Here is a 21,478-nt window from a genome sequence, read left to right as displayed (position 1 = left end):
TCTGAAGAGTTGTTGTTATGGTTCTTCCAGCTCACTATGGAGTCCTCGATTATAGGTAGATCTTGTTTTTCGTTGGGTCCCAGCATTCTTTTTAAACCTTATTCACTGTCGGAGACTCAGTGGAGTCAGACGCTTGTGAAAAAGAGATGGGAGCAGACAGGAGACAGATCTTCTCAGTCCACGAGCAAACAGACACTCTCTGTGGCCAGTTCAAAAGAAAACCCTGAAACAGCCCAGTAGTCATGTGACCAGCTGGTCTAACCAGTCCTGGCCCTTGTGGATTGTATCCTCCTTAGCAGGCGTTGGAATGCGCTTCCTCACCTTCGATGTCTGTTGGTATGTAAACTTTTTTCCCAGCCACAGCTGATCTGTTTAACAAGTCCTTTCTTCACTCCAGTAACAATTCAAAATCAAGGTTCATAACAAAATTAATGTGTCTCATTCTTGGCAGGTGTGGGCCCAGCATGACACCTCCACACCCAGCAGATAGAATTGCGATTTGAGAAAAGGCACATTTCATTAAAAGGGTCCAGAGAAAATATAAGATACAGAAAAATAAACATGCATTTCTCATTCATTCACAAACCTCAAAACTTATTAAAATCGCCCCTTTTTTGGCATCCCAATAAACATGCGGTTCTTTTTTATGGGGAAGTTTCCCTTCCATTTCCATTGCTGCCTAGGGTCTTTGTTCCTGCCAAGGTAATTTTTTTTTCCCCCAGGAGAGTCAGTCGTGGGCACGTCTTTCCTGAACTCTCCTCAGTGCTTTGCTGAGTCATGCAAAGGCTTTTGACTTTGGGGGGATGGGTAGTGTTAATTTTTCTGTCTGCGGGGGAGGATTCTTTGCTAATCTCCCCTTTGTCCCAGAGGACACTCCTGCCTGCAGGTACTTATGTAGACTCTACTGCACTCCCCCATGGCACTTCGACCAAGTGAGGCATCACCCTCACAGTTTCTCTGCCCCACTGCTCTCAGGTTTGTGAGGGGAACTCCATTTCCTCATCAATACCTTATTCTTGAAATAGTAGCAATCAGGGACCCCCTCTGCTTCACTGTCAGACTGGGCAGCCTGTGCTAACTCTCACAATACTGGGTCAGCTCGCTGAGCCTCACCTAGAGAAAACCTATTTAATTCATTCCTGGATCTCCTAACTTTCCAAAGAAAGTCTCAGACAGAAAGAGACCTGGTCATCTGCCTGCAGTGCTAATTCAGTCTCCTCTAGGAGAGCTGGTTTGATCATGGCCTGATTCACGACACATTTAGGGAAGCTACAGGGGTCCGCCTCCTACCACGGCCCTGTCACTGACCTGCTGCGGTCTTTCTTTCACGACTGGGGAAGCTACCACCTTCACCCCCGCCAGATCATCACCTAAGACCAGGTCAACCCTGTCCACAAGCAAACTAGGGACAATCCCTTCAGTCACCGGTCCCGAAAACTCCAGGTGCACCCAGTGTACAGGTACAGGCATGCACTGCCCTCCAATACCACTCACCAACAATCTGATGTTATAGATTCAGAGTTATACAGCACACAAACAGGCCTTTGGGCCCATCGTGTTCGTGCCGGCCATCAAGCACCTAACTATTCTAATCCCATTTTCCAGCACTTGGCCCGTAGCTTTGTATGCTATGGCGTTTCAAGTGCTCATCTAAATACTTCTTAAATGTTGTGAAGGTTCCTGCCTCTACCACTTCTTCAGGCAGTGCATTCCAGATTCCAACCACCCTCTGGGTGAAAAAGCTTTTCCTCAAATCCCCCTGCCCCTTACCTTAAATCTATGCCCCCTGGTTATTGACCCCTCCACCAAGGGAAAAAGTTTCTTCCTATCTAACCCATCAATGCCCCTCATGATTGAGGTATACCTCAATCATGTCGCCCCTCAGTCTTCTCTGCTCTAAGGAAATCAACCCTAGCCTTTTCAGTCTCTCTTCATAGTGGAAATGCTCCAGCCCAGGCAACACCCTGGTGAATCTCCTCTGCACCCTCTCCAGTGCAATCACATCCTTCCTATAGTTAGCTAGTTAGTTAGTTAGAGATACAGCACTGAAACAGGCCCTTCGGCCCACCGAGTCTGTGCCGACCATCAACCACCCATTTATACTAATCCTACACGAATCCCATATTCCGACCACATCCCCACCTGTCACTATATTTCCCTACCACCTACCTATACTAGGGACAATTTATAATGGCCAATTTACCTACCAACCTGCAAGTCTTTTGGCATGTGGGAGGAAGCCGGAGCCCTCGGAGGAAACCCACGCAGACACAGGGAGAACTTGCAAACCCCACACAGGCAGTACCCAGAATTGAACCCGGGTCACTGGAACAGTGAGGCTGCGGTGCTAACCACTGCGCCACTGTGCCCAGTGTGGTGCCCAGATCTGTACACAGTACTCCAGCTGTGGCCTAACTAGTGTTTTATACAGCTCTATCATAACCTCCCTGCTCTTATATTCTATGCCTCGGCTGATAAAGGCAAGTATCCCATATGCCTTCCTAACCACCTTATCTACCTGTGCTGCTGCCTTCAGTGATCTATGGACAAGTATACCAAGATCCCTCTGACCTTCTGTACTTCCTACGGTCCTACCATCCAGTGTATATTCCCTTGCCTTGTTGGTCCTCCCAAATGCATCACTTCACACTTCTCAGGATTAAATTCCATTTGCCACTGCTCTGCCCATCTTACCAGCCCATCTATATCGACCTGTAATCTAAGGCTTTCCTCCTCACTATTTACGACACCAATTTTCGTGTCATCTGCAAACTTACTTATCATACCTCCTATATTCAATCATTAATGTATACTACAAATAGCAAGGGTCCCAGCACCGATCCCTGCAGTACTCCACTGGTCACAGGCTTCCACTCGCAAAAACAACCCGCGACCATCACCCTCTGCCTCCTGCCACCAAGCCAATTTTGGATCCACTTTGCCAAATTGCCCTGGATCCCATGGGCTCTTACCTTCTTAACCAATCTCCTATGCGGGACCTTATCAAAAGCCTTGATGAAGTCCATGTAGACTACATCAACTGCTTTACCCTCATCTACACATCTAGTCACCAACTCAAAAAACTCAATCAAGTTAGCTAGACATGATCTCCCCCTGACAAAGCCATGCTGACAATCCTTGATTAATCCCTACCTCTCCAAGTGGAGATTAATCCTGTCCCTTAGAATTTTTTCCAATATTTTCCCGACCACTGATGTTAGACTCACTAGCCTGTAATTACCTGGTTTATCTCTGCTACACTCCTTGAATAATGGCACAACATTCGCTGTCCTACAGTCCTCTGGTACCTCTCTTGTGGCCAGAGAGGATTTGAAAATTTGTGTCAGAGCCCCTGCTATCTCCTCCCTTGCCTCACATAACAGCCTGGGATACATCTCATCTGGGCCTGGGGATTTATCCACTTTTAAGCCCGCTAAAACAGTTAATACGTCCTCCCTTTCAATGCTAATATGTTCAAATATATCACAATCCCCCTCCCTGATCTCTACACCTACATCGTCCTTCTCCATAGTGAACACAGATGCAAAGTAATCATTTAAAAACTCATCTATGTCCTCCGGCTCCACACACAGATTGCCACTTTGGTCCCTAATGGGCCCCATTCTTTCCCTGGTTATCTTATTGCACTTAATTTACTTATTTTTAGGATTTTCCTTTATCTTGCCCGCCCGTATTTTTTCATGTCCCCTCTTCGCTCTCCTAATTACTTTTTTTAGTACCCCCCTACACTCCTCTAGTGCCTCCGTTGTTTTCAGTGCTCCGAATCTGCCATAAGCCTCCTTTTTTTCACAATCTAATCCTCTGTATCCCTTGCCATCCAGGGTTCCCTGGACTTGTTGGTCCTACCCTTCACCTTTGCGGGTATATGTTGGTTCTGAACCCTCACTATTTCCTCTTTGAATTACTCCCACTGGTCTGACGTAGACTTTCTTAAAAGTAGCTGCTCCCAGTCCACTCTGGCCAAATCCTGTTTTATCATATTGAAATCTGCCTTCAGTACCTTTATTTCTGGCCTGTCTTTGTCCTTTTCCATAACTACCTTAAATCTTAGAGTTATAGTTACTATCCCCAAAATGCTCCCCCACTGATACTTCTACCACTTGTTCAGCTTCATTCCCTAGGATTAGGTCCAGTACTGCCCCTTCTCTTGTAGGACTATCTACGTACTGGCTCAAAAAGCTCTCCTGTATGCATTTTAAGATTTACGCCCCCTTCAAGCCTTTTACACTAAGACTATCCCAGTTGATATTAGGGAAGTTGAAATCCCCTACTATTATTACCCTATTATCTTGACACCTCTCCGAGATTTGCCAACATATCTGCTCCTCTACCTCTCCCTGACTGTTTGGAGGCCTGTAGTACACTCCCAGCCAAGTGATTGCCCTCTTTTTGTTTTTAAGTTCTACCCATATGGCCTCATTTGAAGAACCTTCTAAGATATCATCCCTTCTTACTACAGTAATTGGTTCCTTGATCAACAATGCAATGCCACCTTCTCTTTTATCCCCTCCCCTGTCACGCCTGAAGATTCTATACCCTGGAATATTGAGATGCCAGTTCTGCCCCTCCCTCAACCATGTCTCTGTGATAGCAACAATATCATAATCCCATGTGCTAATTAACGCCCTCAATTCATCTGTTTTACCAGGAAGACTCCATGCATTAAAGTAGATGCAATCCAGCCTTGCATTTTTCACTTGTGCCTTAACAGGTCTATATTTGCTTTGCCTTCCAGACTGACTCAGTTTCTCTTCTATATTTGACTACGCATCACCCCCTACTGTACCTCCACTCTGTATCCCATTCCCCTGCCAAATTAGTTTTAAATCCCCCAACAGCACTAGCAAACCCCCCTGCAAGGATGTTGGTCCTGTTCCAGTTCAGGTGCAACCCGTCCAACTCGTACAGGTCCCACCTTTGCCAGAAATAAACCCAGTGAACCAGGAAACTAAAGCCCTCCCTCCTGCACCATCTCTTCAGCCACGCATTCATCTGCTCTATCCTCCTATTCCTATACTCACTAGCACGTGGCACTGGGAGTAATCCAGAGATTACAACCTTTGAGGTCCTGCTTTTTAATCTGCTACCTAGCTCCTTAAATTCTTGTTGCAGGATCTCCACCCTCTTTTTACTTAGGTTGTTGGTACCAATGTGCAACACGATCTCTGACTGTTCACCCTCCCCCTTCAGAATGTCCTGCAGCCGCTCTGTGACATCCTTGACCCTAGCACCAGGGAGGCAACGTACCATCCTGAAGTCACGTTTGCGACCACAGAAATGCCTATCTGTACCCCTTACGATAGAATCCCCCATCACTATAGCTCTTCCACCCCTTTTCCTTCGCTGCTGTGGAGCACAGCCATCCGTGGTGCCACGAACTTGGCTGTTGCTGCTTTACCCTGGGAGGCCATTCCCCCCCCCCGCCCCCAACAACAGTATCCAAAGCGGTATATCCGTTTGCTGAATTCTAAACTGCTCCCAATACTCAGGTCTGTTGTTTTTTTCTGGTGAATTTATATGCCTCTTCCTTGGATCCAATGCTATCTCTAATTTCCCTTGTAAGCCATGGTTTGGCTACCTTTCCCGTTTTACTTTTGCGCCAGACAGGAATAAACAATTGTTGCAGCTCATCCATGTGCTCTTTGAATGTTTGCCATTGCCTATCCACCGTCATCCCTTTAAGTAACATTTCCCAATCCATCACAACCAACTCGCGCCTCATACCTTCGTAGTTTCCTTTACTAAGATTCAGGACCCTAGTCTCAGAATCAACTACGTCACTCTCCACCTTGATGAAGAATTGTATCATATTATGGTCACTCATCCCCAAGGGGTCTCGCACAACTCGATTGTCAATTATTCCTCTCTCATTACACAATACCCAGTCTAGAATGGCCTGCTCTCTAGTTGGTTCGTCAACGTATTGGTCCAGAAAACCATCCCGTATACACTCCAAGAATTCCTCCTCTACGGTATTGTGACTAATTTGATTTGCCCAATCCATTTGCAGATTAAATTCACCCATAATTACAGATGTTCCTTTATCGCATGCATCTCTAATTTCCTTTTTAACACCATTCCCAACATCAGCACTACAGTTTGGGGGTCTATATACAACCCCCACTAATATTTTTTGTCCCTTAGTATTTCTCAGCTCTACCCATACAGATTCCACATTGTAAGAGCTAATATCTTTCCTCACTATTGCGCTAATTTCCTCTTTAACCAGCAATGCAACTCCACTGCCTTTTGCTCTTTGTCTGTCCTTCCTAAATACTGAATTTCTTTGGATGTTCATTTCCCACCCCTGGTCACCTTGCAGCCATGTCTCTGTCATCCCGACTACATCATACCAGTTTACATCTATTTGCATGATTAATTCATCCACTTTATTGCGAATGCTCTGCCCGTTAAGGCACAAAGCCTTAAGGCTTGTCTTGTTAAGATTACTTGGCCCCTTCCCACTATTTTTCACTGTGGCCCTGTTTGATTCTGGCCCTAGGTTTCTCTGTCTATCACTTTTCCTATTCCCCTTACTGTCTTTTGTTCTCGTCTTTGATTCCCCCCTCCTCTGACTCCTTGCAAAGGTTCCTATCCCCCTGCCATTTTAGTTTAACCCTTCCCCAACCACTCTAGAAAATACCCTAGGACATCAGTCCCGGTCCTGCCCAGGTGTAACCCCTCCAGTTTGTACTGGTCCCACCTCCCCCAGACCCGGTCCCAATGTCCCAGGAATCTAAAACCCTCCCCCTCACACCATCTCTTCAGCCACGTAGTCATCCAATATATCCTGCTATTTCTACTCTGACTAGCACATGGCACTAGTAGTAATCCTGAGATCACTACCTTTGAGGTCCTACTTTTCAATTTACTTCCCAACTCCCTATATTCTGCTTTTAGGACCTCATCCCTTTTTTTTTTTACCTACGTTGTTTGTGCCAATGTGTCCCATGACCATTGGCTGTTCACCCTCCCCCTTCAGAATGTCTTGTAACCGCTCTGAGACATCCTCGACCCTAGCACTAGGGAGGCAACATACCATCCTGGAGTCTCTTTTGCGGCCACAGAAACGCTTATCTATTCCCCTTACAATTGAATCGCCTATAAATATTGCATTCCCACATTTTTTACTCCTCCCCTGTGCAGCAGAGCCAACCGTGGTGCAACGAATTAGGCTGTTGCTGCTTTCCCCCGAGAATTTCCTCTGTTCCAGTTGTATCTTTGCTAACCGCACCCTGTCGGAGTCTGTTTCTAACCCTGTTTCTGCTTCTTCAGATTCAAGGGAAAAATGGCTGGACACTAGCCTTAGGAATTCAGACTTCCCAGTATTGACACATAGTGATTCCACACTGCTCAGCCATTTCCTCAACTCCTCCATGGATAGTAATTTTAACTTATCCAAAATTACTTCACCCTGGCTTGGAGAGCTACTAGCTTCAGTTGCTCTATGACTGAGCTTCTCTATGACTCTATGTGCTGGAAAATGGGATTAGAATAGATAGGTGCTTGATGACCGACGTGGACACGGTGGGCCGAAGGGCCTGTTCGTGTGCTGTATAACTCTACAACAGACATGCTAGTATTCAATCACACACAAGAAGAAAACCTGTATTGCAATTTTGCTCTTTTGATTGGGAACAATTTGGCTTCCCACTTCCAATTTCTCTCGTTTGTCTGTGGGTCAATTCCAGATGCTAGCACCCAAATTTCTGTTACAACCAGGTGAGAAAGGTGTCTAGGGGTCCTCTCAGCCTTCACCTCATCTTACCTAACAGGGTTTAATTTTAAACACACCTTGTTTTTAGCTTCCCCTTGGTGAATCCTTGTTCACCGCTTTCCAATTATAAGGCAAAGAAACCAGCACAAACAGGCTTTCTTAGGTTTAAAGAAGAAAAGTTGAAATTTATTAAACTTAAACTCTAATTCGGTTAATGCCTACGGATACACAACGCGCCCACACGAGCATGCATACGTGATACACACTTGTAAATAGAGACAAAAAAGAGAAAAAAAACAAAGTGGAAAGGTTTGAGGCAATATCTGAAGAGTTTTTGTTACGGTTCTTCGAGCTCACTGTAGAGTCCTTGATTGCAGATAGATCTTGTTTTTCGTTTTGGCCCAGTATTCTTCTTAAACCTTGTTCGCTGGAGGAGACTTTTCTCTCTTGAGGTTCATGTGTCTTCAGTGGATTCAGAGGCTTGTGAGAAAGAGATGGGAGCAGACAGAAGACAGATCTTCTCAGTCCAGGAGCAAACAGACACTCTGTGTGGCCAGTTCAAAAGAAAACTCTGGAACACCCCAGTAGTCATGTGACCAGCTGGTCTAACCAGTCCTGGCCCTTGTGGCTTGTCTCCTCTTTAGCAGGCCTTGGAATGCGCTTCCTCACCTTCGATAGCTGTTAGTATGGAAAAAATAATTTCCAGCCATGGTTGATCTGTTTAACAAGTCCTTTCTTCACTCCAGTAACAGTTTAAAATCAATGTTCATGTCAAAATTAATGTGCCTCATTCTTGGCTGGTGGGGACCTAGCATGACACAATCATGAAAATTAATGTTGGTTCAGGTTTCTCAGATCATGGCACCTTCTCGTGCCGACACAGAATTGCGCGGTAATGCTCCTCCATCATCATTTAATGAACTGCATTAATTGAAGTTCTCCAAATTCTGTGATTGAAAATACCAAAACAATGTCTGTGTAAATAGAAAGAGCAAACTACACAATCAAGCTGCAGGATTGATAAAATAAAACTAGTCCCATGTGCTGAATGATTCGACTTTCTTTCTTTGGGCCTCCTTATCTCGAGAGACAATAGATAAGCGCCTGCAGGTGGTCAGTGGTTTATGAAGCAGCGCCTGGAGTGGCTATAAAGGCCAATTCTAGAGTGACAGGCTCTTCCACAGGTGCTGCAGAGAAATTTGTTTGTCGGAGCTGTTGCACAGTTGGCTCTCCCCTTGCGCCTCTGTCTTTTTTCCTGCCAACTACTAAGTCTCTTCGACTTGCCACATTTTAGCCCCGTCTTTATAGCTGCCCACCAGCTCTGGCGAACGCTGGCAACTGACTCCCACGACTTGTGATCAATGTCACAGGATTTCATGTCACGTTTGCAGACGTCTTTAAAGCGGAGACATGGACGGCCGGTGGGTCTGATACCAGTGGCGAGCTCGCTGTACAATGTGTCTTTGGGGATCCTGCCATCTTCCATGCGGCTCACATGGCCAAGCCATGTCAAGCGCCGCTGACTCAGTAGTGTGTATAAGCTGGGGATGTTGGCCGCCTCGAGGACTTCTGTGTTGGCGATACGGTCCTGCCACCTGATGCCAAGTATTCTCCGGAGGCAGCAAAGATGGAATGAATGGAGACGTCGCTCTTGGCTGACATACGTTGTCCAGGCCTCGCTATCATAGAGCAAGGTACTGAGAACACAGGCCTGATACACTTGGACTTTTGTGTTCCATGTCAGTGAGCCATTTTCCCACACTCTCTTGGCCAGTCTGGACATAGCAGTGGAAGCCTTACCCATGCGCTTGTTGATTTTTGCATCTAGAGACAGGTTGCTGGTGATAGTTGAACCTAGATAGGTGAACTCTTGAACCACTTCCAGAGCGTGGTCGCCAATATTGATGGATGGAGCATTTCTGACGTCCTGCCCCATGATGTTCGTTTTCTTGAGGCTGATGGTTAGGCCAAATTCATTGCAGGCAGCCGCAAACCTGTCGATGAGACTCTGCAGGCACTCTTCAGTGTGAGATGTTAAAGCAGCATCGTCAGCAAAGAGGAGTTCCCTGATGAGGACGTTCCGTACTTTGGACTTCGCTCTTAGACGGGCAAGGTTGAACAACCTGTCCCCTGATCTTGTGTGGGGGAAAATTCCTTCTTCAGAGGACTTGAACGCATGTGAAAGCAGCAGGGAGAAGAAAATCCCAAAAAGTGTGGGTGCGAGAACACAGCCCTGTTTCACGCCACTCAGGATAGGAAAGGGCTCTGATGAGGAGCCACCATGTTGAATTGTGCCTTTCATATTGTCATGGAATGAGGTGATGATACTTAGTAGCTTTGGTGGGCATCCGATCTTTTCTAGTAGTCTGAAGAGACCACGTCTGCTGACCAGGTCAAAGGCTTTGGTGAGATCAATGAAAGCAATGTAGAGGGGCATCTGTTGTTCACGGCATTTCTCCTGTATCTGACGAAGGGAGAACAGCATGTCAACGGTCGATCTCTCTGCACGAAAGCCACACTGTGCCTCAGGGTAGACGCGCTCGGCCAGCTTCTGGAGCCCGTTCAGAGCGACTCGAGCAAAGACTTTCCCCACTATGCTGAGCAGGGAGATTCCACGGTAGTTGTTGCAGTCACCGCGGTCACCTTTGTTTTTATAAAGGGTGATGATATTGGCATCGCGCATGTCCTGGGGTACTGCTCCCTCGTCCCAGCACAGGCATAGCAATTCATGTAGTGCTGAGAGTATAGCAGGCTTGGCAATCTTGATTATTTCAGGGGTAATGCTGTCCTTCCCAGGGGCTTTTCCGCTGGCTAGAGAATCAATGGCATCACTGAGCTCTGATTTGGTTGGCTGTATGTCCAGCTCATCCATGACTGGTAGAGGCTGGGCTGCATTGAGGGCAGTCTCAGTGACAGCAATCTCCATGGAGTACAGTTCTAGGTAGTGCTCAACCCAGCGGTCCATTTGTTTGCGTTGGTCAGTGATTATGTCCCCTGATTTAGATTTGAGGGGGGGGCGATCTTCTTGATGGTTGGCCCAAGAGCTCTCTTCATGCCATCATACATTCCTCTGATGTTTCCGGTGTCTGAGGCCAGCTGAATATGACTGCATAGGTGTTGCCAGTAGTCGTTTGCGCAGCGCCTGGCTGTTCTTTGTGCAGTGCTTCTGGCTGCTTTAAGTGCTGCGGATGTTAAATCGCTGGGGGTTTTCTTGTAGTTCAACAGTGCAATGCGCTTAGCGGCTATGACAGGTTCCAGCTCTTCATTATGAGATTGAAACCAGTCTGCATTTCTCTTTGCACTTTTGCCGTAGGTGGTCAAAGTTGACTCATAGATGGCGTCTCTGATGTGGGCCCACTTGGTCTCAGCATCCCCTGTCGGAGTGTTTTGAAGGGCTGTTACAAGTGAATTTAGAAATTTTTGTAACAGCTGTGGGTGAGAAATTCTGCTCGTGTTGATGCGCGGGTGGCCCTTCTGCTTGGAATGACCAAATTATTCTTTGGTCTGAGTCTAACCTTGCTGCACACCAGGGAGTGGTCGGTGTCACAGTCCGCACTGTGGAAGCTGCGTGTGATTTGAACACTGTTTAAGGCGGCTCGCCTTGTGAAAATGAGGTCTAGCTGGTGCCAACGACGCGATCTTGGGTGCCTCCATGAAACCTGGTGACAGGGTTTAGTGTGAAAGAACGAGTTGGTGATGCAGAGGTTATGATAGGTACACAACTCAAGCAGTCTCTGCCCGTTCTCATTCATCCTTCCAACGCCATAGCGCCCAAGGCAGGAGGGCCATGAGTCATGGTCGGCCCCAACCCTGGCATTAAATTCCCCCAGCAGGAATAGGTGTTCGGTGTTGGGGATGCTGCTAATGATGTTATGGAGTTGCTCGTAGAACTGGTCTTTAGCTTCAGGTGGGGAGCAGAGTGTTGGAGCATAGATGCTGAGTAGGTGCACTGGACCAGAGGTGGTGAGCAGTCGGATGGACAGTATGCGTTCCGAGGCATTTGAGGGAGGCTCTATCATGCTGAGCAAGGAGTTTCTGATGGCGAAGCCCACTCCATGCTGTCTTGGTTCTTCAAGATCCCTGCCCTGCCAGATGAAGGTGTAGTCTTGCTCTGCTAGAGATCCACTCGCGGGGAGGCGAGTCTCCTGAAGTGCTGCAATGTCCACATTGAGTCTACTGAGCTCGTTGTTAATGATGGCGGTCTTCCGAGAATCGTTGATTTGTGTAAGGTCTTCCGACAGGCCAGGACACATAGTTCTGACGTTCCAGCTTGCAAAGCGAAGGGCTGGTACCTTCTTTCCTTTTTTCGTGTTGTTTGGTGCGGTGTATCAGTCCACCTTTCGGGCAATGACCCTGAGCTCCAAGCACCCATTGAAGCAGGTAGACTGTGGCGGGACAGAACCTTATACACACAAAGTAATTTGCCCATATGGGAAAAGCTTTAACAGAATAAGCCCAGCAAATGCTACGTGTTGATCGCACACCTTCTGGTAATGCAATTTAGTACTTCGTAAAGTTTTTTCACACTGATTTGTTGTCTGGATGACTATATTCTATTCGTTGCTACTGATGGGAAATGTACCTGGTATTTCACTTCTTTTAGGTGGTTTAGCATATCATTCACCTGAATATTCTGAAATTGAGAGAGTTGGGCTCGAGTTTTTTTTTAAAAAGCCTGTACCAGATGGAATCAGAACCAAAGCACATCCCACAATGAATGATTCCAAAATGCAGGCGAAGTGCTTTTCAGGTTGAAAGCACAAAACTGCCCACAATTCAGTATCAATTACAACTGAATTACTAATCTCACTCAGGGAAGCTATAAGGTTGATTTTTGAGTGAGACAGAAAATTCACAATGGTGAAATTAGCAGTCCTCTTCTGAAATGGCATAAAGGCATATAGTCGGGCAGAGGATTGTTCACTGTACATCAGACTCATCCTGCACCTGACCTGAAAGTTCTGGATGAGTGCCTAAATAAGAAATACATTCCAAGCATCCACCAATATGCAACCATTATTCATGAAAAAATTCTAAACCCTATTATATATCTTCATAGATCCAAATTCAAAGGGGAATAGTCAGCTCCTCTTTTCTTACAGAATGACAATAAATGATCTAGCAAAAATACATAGCAGATCAAATTTCAGATGCTGCGATTCTTTGTTTGACGTCCAAATACCAGCCAGTTGCCTCCCTCTGGAAATATGTGGAGTGAACTAAGGAAGGTAGTTGAGATATGAAAATAAATGCTTATATCTATAACACAGTGCATCTCAATCAGTTTGATGCTCATTTTCAGAGTAACATGCAAGGAGATGGAATAGCTGACTTGATGTTGGGAGATGTTTCTTAACCACCACCACACAGAAATCTCAAACACATAGCAAAGTCTAGTTCTACACATTGCTATCTCCTTGCATGTATAGAATACTGCATTCACTACAGAAGGGGTTTCCAAAAAGTGAGGGAATGCCAAGGTTATCAGTGGGGGTTGGTGGTGGGGGGGGTGGGGGGGTCAGAAAAACTGGGCTGGCAACAATTAGAGCCACCAATGCAATCTCTCACAGCCAAAGGAAGTGGACAGTTCCAGGCAGAGCAGCTCCTGCTGCAAAAACAAAATCAGTTACTATGCAGCAGAAGCAGCTTTGGTTGGTCCAATGTCCACTTCTGGAAAGGGTTCTTGGGGTGTTAGCTGTGGCTCAGTCAGTAGCACTCTCACCTCTGAATCAGAAGTCACGGGTTCAAATCCAAGGACTTGAGTACATAATCTAGGCTGACACTTCAGTGCAGTTGAGGGGCGGCGCAGTGGTTAGCACTGCAGCCTCACAGCTCCAGGGACCCGGGTTCGATTCTGGGTACTGCCTGTGTGGAGTTTGCAAGTTCTCCCTGTGTCTGCGTGGGTTTTCTCCGGGTGCTCCGGTTTCCTCCCACAAGCCAAAAGACTTGCAGGTTGATAGGTAAATTGGCCATTATAAATTGTCACTAGTATAGGTAGGTGGTAGGGAAACATAGGGACAGGTGGGGATGTTTGGTAGGAATATGGGATTGGTGTAGGATTAGTATAAATGGGTGGTTGATGGTCGGCACAGACTCGGTGGGCCGAAGGGCCTGTTTCAGTGCTGTATCTCTAATCTTGACTGACTGATGCATTGACAGAGGTGCTATATTTTAGGCGAGACATTAAACCGAGGCCCCATCTGCCCTCTCAGATGAACATTAAAAGATTCCACAGCACCATTTCAAAGAGCAAGGGAGTTCTCCCGTGTCCTGGTTAATATTGATCCCTGAACCAACAGATAATCTCTTGCTGTTTCCAGGATCTTACTTTACGCAAATTGGCTGCCATGTTTCCAATATTACAACATTGGATACACTTCAAAAAGTACATTATTGGTTCTAAAGAACTTTTTGATGTTCTGGGTCATGAAAGGTTCTATATAAATGAAAGTCTTTCCGGCTTTCCTTTCTAGAAATCTGCAAGGAGTCAAGCATCCTGGTTGTGTTGTGATCACCCCATAGTGCAGCTTTCTGGCTATTTGATGATGCCCCAACTAAAGTGAGAGACATTTCTGTGGCAACTCCTAATCTGCATGAAAGCAGAGTTGATTATTTGAGGCAAGAAACCCTACATCACTGAAGGCAGGTTGAGCTTTTTCAACTTCTCTCAATCTTTTCCCCAGTTTGTGAAATAATTTGGATTGAAGTTTATATCTTCTTGGCTCTACGGTGTTTCTTCAGAAAAGTAAAGGGGGTGTGATTGGAACATGATCCTCTGATGCAGCGCTTAGCAAAAAACATTTAGAAATCTCTACACTAGAGGAAAAGTCAGTCTATGTAAACCTACATTTAACACAGAGTCCCATTATGCATCAATCATAATTAAGAGTGGCAGCTTTAAGATCCACTTAATTGTTGTTTAATTCTTCATGCCAGTCCAGTTTTATGGGTTTTTTTGGATTCTCTGTATTACATGCATAAAAATAGTAGAGCGTAAAAGAATTCTCAAACTACAGTACTCTTTCTGGTAGCAAACATCTACGACTGAAAAACTAGGATTGGTATTAAAATTTCCACTCTGAAAGCTAAAGTAATAATCTATCCTAAGGACATTGTAAAAAAGAAAAAAAAAAAAGGTACCGCATTGTCGCTTCACAATAACCTGTTCATTCTCCCACCATCTGCTCACCCAGTTTAGAAAGCATTGATACACGGGAGGACATAACCTCACCTACAACTGCTCAAACCAGCAACTGAAAAATTGTTCAAACTCCATAAATATTGGCCTGGAGTTTCCACTAGGTTGCAACGTTTTGTTTTTCAAATCACAATTTGCCCAAAGTTGGTCAAACAAGCACAAAAAAAACAGAATTGAGAGCAAATTATGTCTGGTGCAAACTGAGTTGCACAATCTTTTGCAATAGTTTAATTTTTTTTTAAATTGTGCTAGAAACCAGCCTGCCCAGAAAACTGACTATGCCCCTAGTCTTAATCAATCACCGTCGGGAGTTTCTGATAATTGCGCCCAATTGTGGCCTTCAAGGAGGCTCTTAAAATTTTGTTCTTTTGAACCCAAGGACAGGTTAAATGCTTATGAATTTTTAATTTACTAAGAAACTGACTATAGTACAATAGAACTAGCAAGTGGTTCAGTGTTGATTTTTAAAGTCATTTTCATTTATTTAAAATTAGGTTACTCAGATAGTGGACTAGTCACTGATTAAAAATGGATTGCCAATTTTGCCCAATGCAGAAACTCTACCCCATAATTTTCATAAAGTCAAGTAGAGTGCAATACGTATACTAGCAACAATATGCAAGTTTATTCAGCAATACATGGCTTACTGCCTCAAGCACAGTAGCTAAAATTTATGAGAAAGCCCTTTGATAATTTACTCAAGTTTAGAGAACTTCTAAAATTATGGGCTTCACATTTTATACAATAAACCCATCAATGCAATGTTACTAAGCAATAGCCACTTATTTTCAAGTTGTATCTCCATAAAACCAGACAATTCTTCTTTCAGAAATGTTTTTTTTTCCTCAATCTCAGATCTGTATTGGGTTATTGGACCAATAAAATTACGCTCATGCCCTCATGGGTACATATTCAAGAAGAGAGGTACCACGCAGTGCACGTTATTCATATGGACCCAAACCCAATACCTTTCAACAATTCTCACTGTACAATCTTTTTTTAAAGGTTCTTCTGCTTTTAGTTAAAAAGGAAACCATAAATAGTCAATAGAGGCGGACGTCAACCAGGAAATGGAGAGTTTTGTCTGTCTGGACAAACATTACAAATTCAAATTGTGCAATATTGTGAAACTCTACTAGACATGATTATGCAGATGTCACCTGATATGAATTACCTTGTATATAATCCCTTCAGCTGCCTTATAAATTGCAAGAATTTGTATACATAAAAAAGCTGAGCAATTCTGTTTGTGGCTGATAAAGAATGAGAATCTCTTTACTAGTTTTAGTGTATGATTTGGTTTCTAAAGATCCATACTAAACAATTTGTTTTACATGCTCAGATTTAAGTTTTTCAGAAAACTATATCTGCGCGAGGAGTATTATAAAGTTGGAATGGAATTTGGTCTATAGGTTTTAGAGCTAATAACATAAAATGGCTGATATAATATGCACTATGTGAAAGAGAAGTAAACCTAAACTAGCTCAATTCAGCAGCACATATACTAAAATTGGAATGAAAGAGATTAGCATGGCCCCTGCACAAGTATGATACATAAATTCATGAAACATTCCATATTTTGGCCACCTGGTGTGAAGGGGGTCATGAAAGTCAGAGGACCTCCTCATGGGTCTGCTCCTGGGCCTGGCCAAGGTGACCATCCACAGGTCCAGGCTAAATGCGTCAGTGGCGGTGCTTGCTCTGGCTTCCTGCATCTCTCTTCTGAGGCTATGGGTGTGCCAGAGTGGCTATAGAGAAGAACCATGTGGTGTTCACCAGTACACTTAAGGCCTTCTATGACTGGTGGACCTGGAGGGACTGGAATGCAAGTTGCCATTAAAAACAACATTTTTATTTAATTTGTTAAGTTTCCTTTTTTTTTATAAATGATTTTGTTTTCTATTGTTTGTGTCCTGTATGAAAGGTGGCACTTTTGTTCGATTATTTGTTTCATGACACTGGTGCAATCAGTGCCGTTTTGATTGGCTCGTTAAAAAGAGCAGACACTCAGACTGGCTGAACACAGGTCACCAAAGCAACACTGATATAACACTAATACAAAAACAAAATACAGCAAAATGAGAAACATTTCTCAAAATTGGCTAGCTGAAACCTGTAATGAGATAAGTAGAAAGAATGAGTAATAGGATCAATTAAATTATAATGTGCCAATGTTTACACCTATGATTGTGAAACTATCAGAAATAAAATAATTTAAAAAGTAGACTACTAGATGGGAATTATATCATGGCTTCAGATGCGTTTAAGTTTAAATATTAAACGAGGTTACTGTAAGAAGTTAGTAGGAAAGATCTGAAGAGAGTACTCTTGGAGATGTGAGGCCTATTGTACCAATTTCTACCAATTTTCAGGGAAAGAGAATAGCATGTGGTGTTGACATTATAGTATATATTGTGACTAATAGTAGGTGTGGTATAGAAAAGGGTATAAAACGTGATGGCACACAGGCAAAGGGTGTGCAGCTTGAACCAAGGATACCAGAGATCAATTTCAGGGTGCGTTCAATCCAGCTGGCTGCCTCATAAATAATGCTGGCATGTGAAACTTTGTATGTTTACTATGATTATTTACAATGTTTACAATTTAAAAATACTTCATTGGCCATAAAGCACTTTGAGACGTCCGGTGGTTGTGAAAGACGCAGCACGAATGCAAGTCTTTCTTTATGTACCAACACAAGATAAGGTAGAAGTTAACTTTTGCATTTCTTAATAAAGTTAGAGTTCCTGAAACTAGACTCCACCAATTAATAAGCAAGTTCAACTGGTGCGGCTATAATCTGTCACTCATGTTTTGAAAATTATATTTTAACAATACGATAAAAGCCCTTTCAAACTTTTTATTTAGTGCAGATTAGGTATAGGTTCATAAAATCAAATCGATGTGCCAATCTATAGGGAAACATATTGCTGGAAGGCAACTATGACGAAATAAGCAGAATACTTCAGCTATTCCAGAAATATATAAAACAAAAAGTTGATCACCCCTGTCCCTTGTAGCTGCCCAATGACCTAGGTGGTATGAGATAAAATGACTTAATATACAAAAACACTATACATCACAACTCATTATCTAGCTACCCTTCCTCAAAAGCCTTAATTGCTGCCTTTTGTTTTCTGTTCTATCTTGTAGTTAACTGAACAGACATGTACTGGAGTACTGCCTTCCTTCCACAGAAAGCACCCTCAGCATTTCTTTACATGATATGCCTACACAAATGGGCACCGATTCTCATTCTGCGCTACAACAACCTGGTGCAATATGAAATTTGCCAGGGTCCTGAATCTATCTACGTTCATTTTTGTATTCTATGTGATACTAGTATGGCAATTGCAATATTATGTGGCAAGACAATGTCCAGAAGGAAGTGGAAGAATAAAATGTACTAGTTCAAACTGGCCACTGAAATCCAAGGCCAGGCTCCTCTCTCGATATACCATTCTGATCCAGTGCCTTTTACAGGGGGCCAGGATATAGTAAAATATCACAACTGACAATGGAAGATTTGTTTGTCTTAACCTCCCATACAAAGACTCATGAATCCTAAAAGATAATTCTAATTGATGGATTATTCTACTTCAGGGAGAGAACTGTCAATGTATAACATACAACCTAGCAGCCAATTGCGGTGCTGAAGCAGCATTAGTTGAACATTTCTAGGTACAGGTGAGAAATTATTCCTCTTGTAGAATAAGGAATAGTTGAAATGACAATGTCACCGAAGTATTCAATATTAAATATATCAGCTCCCTCTTGGTGGCTAGACACAATAATTTGTTTTGAAGCTCAGAGTGCATGCATGGCAGATAGAAACATAGAAAATAGGAGTAGGCCATTCGGCCCTTTGAGCCTGCTCCGCCATTCATTATGATCATAACTGATCATCCAACTCAGTAGCCTGTTCCCGCTTTTGCCCCATGCCCTTTGATCCCTTTAGACCCAAGAGCTATATCTAACTCCTTCTTGAAAACTCTCTCTGCAGGCCATTTCTCTACCAAGGCTGAGTAGGAGTAGTTTTACACAGCTGTTATGGACTCCTCCAAAAGTTGCCCATGTACACTTCTAGAAATAAAAAGAAAAGCAATATTCCCACGGGCAGAATTGAGGCTGAAATCTGTGGCCATAAATAAAAGCAGAAAACTGGCACAAAATGCATTTGCAGCCCCAAACCTTTCCCTTTAATTTTAATACAGTTCTGTGAAAACCATACTAGACTCATCTGAATGCACTGGGAATGGAGAACCAGCTACTGTGCATAGCAAGGACATCTGTCTTTAATTAAGTCTCAACTGCTGTTAGTCCCAGAGTATGATTTATACCAATTACTGAGTAATTCAGTATATGGATTTTACAATATTGTTAGTCAAGCCTATTTTTTTGAAAAGCTGATTGACCTCAGATAAGAGTGATGTCATTATAATGCTCACTCACTCCTATCGGGTTACCACATGATAAATTAAGCAAACAGAAAGATGTTGTAATGGAGCAGCAGTATATCTGACATTTCTTTAGTGTAACGGTACATTAATAAGCATCTTGTAAAATAAAATAAATGGTTAATAAACCGAGCACAGCTAAAACAAAAGAGCTTTCCTTCCTTGGCTTTTCCCTTGCTCCATCATATATCCTTTTATTTCAAGTCCTTTTTATGGTCTCTCCTCTTTGCTAGCTGACTAAATGCTTTATTTTTCATCAGGGATGGTACACGGTCAACCAATGACTTGGAAGTGGGGCAGGACTTGCAGCAGGAATTGCAGCTGAACAGTATATTTTACAATAAACTATGTCTATTCAGAATTTATCTAAAAAGAGATGCTGCAAACAGGGAAATGGGGCATTTTATTTGAGGTACTCAGGCATACAGATCTGCTTTTAAACTAGGTGACACTGGCAATTTCTGACTTAAGTCGCATGCAGCCAGCTACAAGTCCAAGGTGCACCTGCCAGAATCACTGAGGTTGCTGGGCTGAAAAAAACTCTTCCTGACAGCTGGCTGTGACTTGTGGGTAAAGATCTGGTGGTGGCTGCATATAGTGACGCCAATGTTCACAGCCAGAATTGAGATGATTGAACATTTCCACCCCCGCCGCTTCAATCACACCTGGAGATTGCACTGCTGTGTAAGTGACAGGGATTACTTTCACGCACATCATCTGTAGTTAACTATCCTCCACTCACTGTATTTTGGTGGAGAAATCATCAATTTCTATTCTGTAGCTATCTTCCACTCAATGCACATTCCTGGGGATGTCACCCTGCTTTTAATCTGTGAATTGGTGCGAGAGTTCTGTTTGTTGCAGCAATTTGTAGAGTGCCTTTTTAAATAGACTCCTTGAATGGAATTTGTTTGCTTTAAAATACACTGGCTGCTAGTCCCGCCATAAATCCCACCCCACCTCCAATTCATTGGCTGGCACAATGCCACCCACTCATTGGCTTACACAGTGGAGTTAAATACATCTCCTCGTGGCTGGAGCAGAACTTGGAGTGGGACGGGGAGGATCTGGTTTTCGTGCTCCATGTGGGAACCAATAACATAGGTAGAACTAGAAATGATGTTCTGCTGAGGGTGTTATGATCCTGTAGTTTCTTTTTCAGGTAGAATGTAGTGTGCCTTTAAGGCTGAAAATGGAGCAGTACTGCTTCAAGGCAACAAGCTCTAAAAACTGAGTCAAAGAATGCATTCTCATTGCACCGGGATACAGCCATTCAGGACCAGAGATCGAGAGATACATTGTTACAATTTAATTTTGAACTGGCTTATAGTGAAAACAGACTGTTCTAACTCAGAGAAACAGACAGACAGCTGTGTGTTAGCACCTGAAAGGAAAAACAGACCATTTAAACTAAAGGAAGAGAATTTAGTCTGTTTATTTATTATTCACTCTCAAAATTCTAAAAGGTCAAGCCAGAACAGAGATCTCTGATAATTTAAACTGAAGGAAGAGAAGTTAGACTGTGACAATCTTTTATCCCTCAAAAATTCTCAAGCCAAATTAATTAGTTAAAAAGTGTTTGCAAGTTGTTAATTGTTGAAATTCATGACTGGAGAAGGAAAGCATCAATTTCAACTTCTGAATTAGATTACGGACTGTTCTACTGTTGAAGAACCTTTTATTCCCCCCTTCGGATGGCAGTGAGGACTACAAGCAACCTTGGACTGTTTCACATCCGGCAGGAGCATAAATCTGCAAGGACACAATTTCTTACTAATTTAAATGTTGTTTATATATTAGTAATGTTTAAGAATTTCGTTTTTCTAACTGAACAGTTAATTTGTTGATTTAAAGACACCTGGTTTGGTTAGCCCTCATTCGGGAGTTAACAGATGGAACAATTTGGCTGGCCTTTCTGTAATCTGGAAAGTTTAAAATATGTTAGATGATCATTGGAGGGATGGGATTGAACTAACAGTGTGTTTCTCCCATCACAATCAGAATCGTATATTTTGATTGGGGTCTTTGACTGGAGCAGTCGGTCGTAACAAGGGAGTTTGACGAGTTAGGTTCCAAATTAAAATG

General features: G+C 43.5%; 1 protein-coding gene and 1 pseudogene across 5 annotated transcripts in view; one reads left to right on the top strand and one right to left on the bottom strand.

The window, feature by feature from the left end:
- Positions 1–21,478, bottom strand: part of itprid2 (ITPR interacting domain containing 2) — a 203,544-nt gene that overhangs the window by 151,687 nt on the left and 30,379 nt on the right. The window lies entirely within an intron of this gene.
- Positions 16,419–16,518, top strand: LOC137372451 (U6 spliceosomal RNA; annotated as a pseudogene).

The sequence above is a fragment of the Heterodontus francisci genome, chromosome 7 (genome assembly GCF_036365525.1).
Source record: "Heterodontus francisci isolate sHetFra1 chromosome 7, sHetFra1.hap1, whole genome shotgun sequence".
NCBI classification, from domain to species: Eukaryota; Metazoa; Chordata; class Chondrichthyes; order Heterodontiformes; family Heterodontidae; genus Heterodontus; species Heterodontus francisci.
This window is presented reverse-complemented; position numbering and strand designations above follow the sequence as displayed.